The sequence below is a fragment of the Gymnodraco acuticeps genome, unplaced genomic scaffold, assembly GCF_902827175.1.
Source record: "Gymnodraco acuticeps unplaced genomic scaffold, fGymAcu1.1, whole genome shotgun sequence".
Taxonomy (NCBI): Eukaryota; Metazoa; Chordata; class Actinopteri; order Perciformes; family Bathydraconidae; genus Gymnodraco; species Gymnodraco acuticeps.
In genome coordinates this window covers 1967324-1975899 of record NW_022992126.1, presented here as the reverse complement: position 1 = coordinate 1975899, position 8576 = coordinate 1967324, and positions in this window count along the sequence as shown.

Here is an 8576-nt window from a genome sequence, read left to right as displayed (position 1 = left end):
ACGTTGAACAGCCTTTTAATTGTAAATTCCGTTCTCTTAATGTCATTTCATCCAACGTTGTTGAATTAGAGAAGAGGGGCTTCTAAACGGGATTGTATGCGGGGGTGGAGGGAGTTAAATATTAGATAAATATAACTTTGGTGCGTGTAAGAGTGAGTGTTTTTAGCAGAGCCATATTGTGTCCTTGTGATTATGTTGATTATTACCTGTGTGTATAATGTTGCAGCTCAGCTGATTTTGGATTGATGGCAAAGGGAGAGGGACTTAAGTGAGAGTGAAAACACAAGGTAAGTTTAATACTACTGTTGTATATAAGTAAGCATACTAAACATGTATTATATCACTGTATTATATAAGTAATCTTGTTAGTAACCTACTGTATGGCAGGTGGAGGGGCAGTGATGTTACAGGTGGAGGAGCAAAACTGCAAGACTGCAAACTCACAAGACAGAGAAATCAAAGTTTGTTCTCCAGAGAAGAGGTTGATTTCACTTCAATTTTTTATTTCATATTTTCTAAAGATGTGGAAATGGCACCAAAAAAAACTTGAGAGCTGTAACCAAGACAACTGTAACAACATGAGTAGAGAGCCACCAAGGTTTTTCAAGTCCCTCTCTTACTCCATTTTGCCAACCCAAACTTCCAGGTACATGACGGGACACCTTGCTTGTTTTTGTTTTTGCCTTCTTAATTGTCTCATTGCTCCATTTCATCCCCTTTGTGGTGAGTCTGCCTAATGCCTTCAGTTGGTCTTTTGAAAGCGTTTTCTTATATTTATTGTCCCTAATTTTCATTGTTTTCTTGAGAGCTGCATTTTCCTTCCTGATTTTTCTTAGTGCAGCCTTTGCTTTTTTGGTGATTCCTTCTTGGCTCTTTAATTTTCTCTTTAATTGTTGTAATAGATCTGTTTGACTGGCTGCTGGTTCCCTCGTATGCTGACTGGCTGCTGGTTCCCTCGTATGCTGACTGGCTGCTGGTTTCCTCGTATGCTGACTGGCTGCTGGTTCCCTCGTATGCTGACTGGCTGCTGGTTTCCTCGTATGCTGACTGGCTGCTGGTTCCCTCGTATGCTGACTGGCTGCTGGTTCCCTCGTATGCTGACTGGCTGCTGGCTGAGTGGGTGGTGTCCGCCCTCCCTGTCTCTCCTCACTAGCCATGTCCTCTCTTTCTTCACCCTCACTTTCCTTTCTCTCAGTCTCCTCATCCCTTCTTCCCTCAATCTTTGAGACTAATGTAAGTAGAAGACATGGCACTGTACATTTTCGAACATTTTAAATATTATACCACTTAAAAATAACAAATATTACTTTTGTTACTAAGAGTTCATACTTATTATACCTGTGTCACCTTTCACACTATAGCTGTGATCATGAGCTATGGGCTTTGTAGATACAGGTCCCGGGGTGAATCGTGGTGCAGGGGCCCTTCTCTTTTTGACCACAGGGCGATGCACGAAGATGGTGGGTATAGCCTCTGCTCTCAGCCTAGTCTTGCCCTTTTTTGTCTTGACAAACTGGTCTGCATCAAAATGTGCCTGCGGAGTGACTTGAGGTTACTTCACACACAGAACAACTGTGTCTGAATCTTGTCTGCCCACATACATATTCCATAGTGGTTGAATACACAGTATTAGGAAACACTTTATACTTACTGGACATGTTATACTCATTACACTGTATATAAAATATGACCAAGAATGTGAGACAACTTTATAGAAATTCATATCACATCTGTTACTGATGCCATTTGTCATACTTTGTTAAACTCACAAATAATAAAGTTCCATAACTTCAGTTGGGAACAAAGACCACACCTTATCTCCCCAAGGCAATTTCCCATCCAATAGGTGTGCTATATAGGTGTGTATAACCCTTTCTCCTGTCTGTTTATCCCTCTTTCAGATCAAGAACCAGAGGGGGATTCAATGGAGCCTGAATACCTGCACTGAGACCCTCACCCTGCACCCTGAGTCTCAACTCTGTGTTTTTCAAGCCTTTCCCTGTTTTTTTGTATTAACAAAACATTAAGCTTTCCCAATGGTGTGGTTTTCGTTTTTGTGAAAAAGTGCAAATGCAGTGTTTGTATATAATTACCTCACATCTTTTTTTTGCTGTTGGTCGTGAAATTGCTCCTGCTGACTTGAGCCAGCCATTTTTTCCTCCGCTCTGTGTCAGTGGGGAAGCCGTACATTCATACTCCTTTCTCGGAGCGATTTGAGCATCCCCAGGCAGTACAGCAAACCATGGTGGCGACTAGGAGGCAGCACAGCAAACCAGGACAACACGGAGGAAAAGGCACAGACAAACTGCATGATATGCTATTCAATGTTTATTGAATTCCATGTATTTGCAATGGATGTTCCTAAAACAACACATTTAACATCATCATCATCATGCTGCTGCTGCTAGTCCTTTGATAGTCACCTGTCGGTCTCCTGTCCTTTCTGAAAGCCATAAAGATGGCATTAGTCATTTAGATAACTTGTGTCCTCAATTACCATGGGATTACTGAAACTACCATGAATTTAAGAAAATGGTAGACATGAATCTAATCTGAATTTTAAAGCATTACTTTAGATCCCCTCCCTCTAAATATATCAATAAACATTAGAAAGTGATGCTCCTGACTACCATACAAGTTTAAGAAGATAATATTGGTTTTAAAGAATTCAAAGCTATAAATAAACAGCAACAGGCTCTTTAACCAAGGCACTGTTAGCCTAACATGTAAACTAGTTGTTCACACTAATCCTAATATTATCACTTAATATTAGCAAATTCTATTTTATTTTTTAAAACATATTGATGTTGTGAGAGAATATTTTAATCCGATCTTGATTGTATAGTTTCTCAGCTTTTCTGAGAATCTGTGTTATTGCAAACATGCTTTTCGTTAAAGTCATATGATCCTCTCTGTAAATTGAGGTCACAGTTCAAGAAGCTTCTCTGCTTTTCCTGTGGGGGAGGGTTTCCTGTCCCCATGCATTTGCGAGACAAACAGACCTTTGTCCCGACATCTGGCATTGATTAGGTAAAGCGCGGGTTTCTGTGGTTCCGCCTCTTCTCATGTTGGTTCGCTGTGTCTCCCCTTTGTGTTCAGAGATGGCTTGGTGGCTGCACGGAAACTGTGAAACCATGTAATCTCTCCGGCTGTATTTTCGTACTCTTTAATAAACTCTCAGTGCTTTGGCTAACGACGACCCAGACTCCATCATTTCACCTCAACATTGCTACACAGAAGTTTTCCTCACAGATGTAAATACATACACATATCGATTTGTTGTATAGATATTGCAAATCAAAACCTTTATTCACTAATAATTACCAAAAATCGTAGTTCTATCTCCTGTTATCAATGCATTCACATTGCCCGCCATGAACTTCCGGGGAACGATCCTTGTCTACATGAACCACGTGACGATAACCGTTTTTGGACTTCCGTTGTCGTAACTCTTCTATTATATGGCTCTGCTCTGAGTGAAACGTCACGGGGTTAAGGGATAGTGGATAGGAGAATACAAAAGGATTTAGGAGAAGAGACTGCGGTGCTTTAGAGAATCCGATTGCACTTTCACTATCCGACGTGTTTATGATGCGCCAGCGGACGTCATTTTGTGCGTCTGCTGCTGTGGGGAAACTATGGAAACTACAGTTTTCTATACAGCGGATTACAACATGGATGTTTAATAAGAACGAGGGACTACTGTAAACTCATCTCGAGACTCTGCACCGTGCTCTGATGCTGTTGTGTTATGCTTTATGAACGTGGACAACAGAGAAACATATTCTTCATGACCAAAGTTGGAATTGAAATAAAAAAGGAAAGTGAAACTTATGCTCGTCTGTCACCCTCTCCCTCCGGTCTACATTAATTAAAAAAATTATCCCAGTATGATTGTATGAACTATGAAAATATCTTAAAATCAATACAAATGTATTTATTATAAACGTTAGTCTTTAACACCTATCACTGTGTACATCACCATTCAAACATCTTTTAAAAGTTGAACAAACCCCACACAGCTCAGTGAAATGTTGACTTTATTTGATCATTTCAGTAAAAACTAACGTTCATATTTCTCTTTTTGATTATGATACTGATGAACGTTCAAAACAAAGCACTTTGGCAACTTACCACATACATTTTAAAAAGCTTAATAAGCACCGTAACTTTCATGATATCATTACTCCGTCATAATCGATTGTTTCCGTGAACGGCCGACTGTTGTGTGACGTCAAATGCTGCGGCTGCAAGGCATTGTGGGGCAGCATTTTCTCCTCTCCTTTCGGTTAGGGAGGTCCAGTGGTTCCTAAGCTAAAGGAGGTTATAAAGAAAGTTTGAAACCTCCTTTCCTATCATTCTAGAGAATTCGAACGGCACTTATCATGGCTGCCGGGTCATTTCACTCCGTTAGGAAGGTTCCTAAGCTAAATGGACTATTCGACTACAGCCCCGGAGACAGGGGAATTTAAGCACAGGGTGACAAGACACAGGTGGGACCAATCAGGGGCAGGGCTGACACTGATGAGCACAGGAGACACAGGATGGATGACAGGTGCAAACAATCAAGAAGCCTGGAATGAGAGAAAGCAAACAAACAACATGAACCTCTCTAGCATTTCTGTCGGTGCACAACAGTACCCCCCTCCTCTAGGGCCAACTCCTGATGGCCAAGGCTGATTGTAAAAGTCGTGGATAAGAGTCTTGTCTACGATAAATTAAGCAGCTACCCAGCTTCTAGCTTCAGGACCATAACCCTTCCAGTCTACCAGGAATTGCTTCCCCCTCCCCCTATTACAGACCTCCAGTAGCTTACGGACCTTGTAAACCTCACCCCCTTCAAAGAACTGGGGCGGTGGAGGGGGCTTGGAGGCGGGGAACAAGTGTGCTCTCACACACACCGGCTTGATTTTACTGACGTGAAATGTTGGATGCACTCTCATAGTCCTGGGGAGTTGCAAGCGTACAGAGACCGGGTTGATGACTCTGGACACCGGAAAAGGACCCACAAATCTCGGAGCCAGTTTCTTTGAGGCGACATGGAGTGGTAAGTCCTTAGTGGAAAGCCAAACCTTTTTGGCCTGGACTGTAGGAGTGAGCGACCCTGCGATGGACATCTGCAACAGTCTTCATCCGAGCTGAACTTCGGAGAAGAGACTGGCGAGCACCAGCCCAAACTCGGCGACAACGTCTGATCATGGCATGAGCCGATGGAACCATCACCTCTTCCTCGTTGTTAGGGAAAAGCGGAGGCTGGAAACCATTGACACAATGGAATGGAGAGAGACCTGTGGCTGCCGTAGGAAGAGTATTGTGGGCAAACTCGACCCAGGTGGTCTGGTTCCGGGAAACGAGACAATGTAGCGTAGTCTCTAGTTCTTGGTTCAGACACTCCAACTGTCCATTTGACTGAGGGTGATATCCTGATGACAAGCTGACGGTGGCACCTATGAGTCGACAAAACTCCTTCCAGAAAACGGAAATGAATTGTGGACCCCTGTCGGAAACAATGTCATCAGGGAATCCATGGATCCTGAATACGTTATTCATCATGACCTCTGCGGTGACTTTGGCAGAGGGAAGCTTGGTCAATGGGATGAAGTGAGCCATTTTTGAAAACCGATCCACCACTGTTAGGACCGTAGTCTTGCCTCTGGATGAAGGAAATCCTGTCACAAAATCCATCGAAATGTGTGACTAACGACGTTGGGGAATCGGCAGCGGCTGGAGCAAGCCCATCTTGACTTGAGATGAGGTCTTATTACACGCACACACCGGACAAGCTGCTACGTACTCCGCCACATCCTTCCTCATGGCTGGCCACCAGAAACGTTGTTGAATCCTGAACATTGTCCTTATTACTCCCGGATGGCACGAAAGCACAGATGAGTGAGCCCAGTGGATGACCTTGGAGCGAAGAGCCTCAGGAACAAACAGCAGATTGTTGGGACACTCGCTCGGTGCTGGATTCATGCCATTCGCCTTTTTAACGTCCGACTCCACTTGCCAGTAAAAGGCTCCGATCACACGGTTAAGTGGAAGGATGGTCTTGGGCTCTACCGCAAGTGGTTCTGGATCGTAAAGACGAGACAAAGCATCAGGTTTTTGATTCTGAGACCCGGGACGAAAGGAGAGTATGAAGTTGAACCTACTAAAGAATAGTGTCCACCTGGCCTGACGGGAGTTGAGTCGTTTAGCCTTTCTTATATATTCCAGATTCTTGTGATCTGTCCAGACTAAAAACGGCTGCTCTGCACCCTCTAGCCAGTGTCAGTGTCATTCCTCGAGGGCAGCTTTTACAGCTAACAGTTCCTTGTTTCCCACGTCATAATTCCGCTCTGCCGTTGTCAACTTCCGCGATAGGTAAGCACATGGATGCATTTTGTTGTCTTCTGCAGAACGTTGAGACAGTACTCCTCCAATTCCCTCATTGGAAGCATCAACCTCGACCATAAACTGGCGCTGGGGATCTGGAATGGTGAGTATTACATTACATTACATTGCATTTAGCAATGGGAGTATGGGAGCTGATGTGAATCTCTCTCTGAGGCGTTGGAAAGCGAAGTCCGCCTGGGGAGTCCACTTGAAGGGAACCTTAGGAGAAGTCAGAACATGCAGAGGGGCAGCAACAGAACTGAAATTCCTAATAAACTTCCTATAGAAGTTAGCAAACCCTAAAAACTGCTGAACCTTCTTCCTGGAGTCTGGCATGGGCCACTGCACTGATTTTAGCAGGTCCATTTGCATATGATTAGGTGAGATTATGTATCCTAAGAAAGACACCTCTTCTGTGTGGAACTCACACTTCTCTGCCTTAACATATAGCTGATTCTCCAGCAGTTTCTGCAAAACCTGGCGGACATGGTTAACATGAGATTTTGCATCTGGGGAGAAAATCAGAATATCATCCAGATACACAAACACTGAAATATTCAAAAATTCCCGCAGAACTTCCTTCGCAAAAGCTTGAAACACAGCCGGTGCATTGCATAGTCCAAAAGGCATTACTAGGAACTGATAGTGACCACTCTGAGTGTTGAATCCTGTCTTCCACTCATCCCCTTTTCTTATTCTAACCAAGTGATATGCATTTCTTAAATCTAACTTGGTGAATATCTTGGCAGTTTGAAGCAGTTCAAAAGCAGATGACATGAGTGGCAGAGGATAGCGGTTCTTCACCGTAATGTCATTTAGTGGACTGTAGTCTATGCAAGGTCTCAGAGAGCCGTCTTTCTTTCCCACAAAGAAAAATCCCGCTCCGGCTGGAGAAGATGAAGGACGGATAATCCCTGATTTGAGTGAAGAGGAGATGTATTTGTCCATTGCTGCTCTCTCAGGTCTCGAAATCGAGTAAAGTCTCCCCTTGGGAATGGGGGCTCCCGGTAAGAGATCAATGGGACAGTCAAAATCTTGGTGAGGAGGTAGCGACAGGGCTTTGGACTTGTTAAAGGCTTCCTTTAAATCATGGTAACAGGGAGGTACCTTCTGCAGATCAGGATAGTCAGAGTGATCTGTAATGATTCTACTAGAGTCTGTTGGTGCATTAACAGGTTCCGAAAGTTTACACCTGCCCATACAATCCTCTCCCCATTCCTTAATTTTCCCTGAACGCCAGTCAATGTGAGGATTGTGGGTCTTCAGCCATGGAAACCCCAAAATAATCGGGTGCTGAGCCGACTCAAAAATATGAAATTGCATGCTCTCGGTATGGTCCTTGTTCACAGTAATCTGAATGGGCTCAGTACAATGGGTAACTGTGAAGAACAAGCGGCCGTCTAAGGCACTGGCATTAATAGGATGAGATAGCGGAACAGTCTTTATTTCTAGCTGATTTACTAAGCCCCAGTCCATAAGGCTTTCGTCAGCCCCTGAGTCTATTAACACACCCTGGTCAATGGTCTGATTGTTAATACAAATGTTTACCTGAGTAACAGGTCGAGGAGGGAAGTCTGCGGGAAACTTGCTCACCAGCTCCCTTCTTTTGACTGGTGAGCACGATCTTTTCCCGGGCATGAAGCGAGTTGATGATCCGGTTGGCCGCAGTAGAAACAACAACCCTCCCGCAGACGGCGCTGTCTCTCCTCCAGAGAAAGCCTGGTTCTTCCCAGCTGCATGGGTTCACCGGAGTCATTCGGAAGTGTCCTCTGACGGTCCGGTAACATGGGCTGGAAATCCTCAGCTGGCGGCGTGACCCTCCGAGACGAATTCTGGAAGCTGGGAATAACATCTCGGTTGCGTCGACGCTCCCTCTCTCTTTCCCGAAGACGGTTATCGATCCGGATGGCCACAGCGATGAGGGATTCCAGATCCCGGGGTGTCTCCAGTGGAGCCAGCTGGTCCTTTATCGGTTCCGAAAGTCCCGTCATGAAGGCGTCACGAAGAGCCAGAACATTCTAGCTGTACGAAACTCGATGGCATAATCAACCACCTGATGGTTGAGCTGACGTATTTGAAACAGTCTTCTGCTGGCCTCTGTAGCAGGCGATGAGTGGTCAAAAATGCGACTCATAGTCTCTATGAAATCGGCCAATGAGTAACATAGTTCGGTGTCTCTAGACCATTCTGCAGTAGCCCAG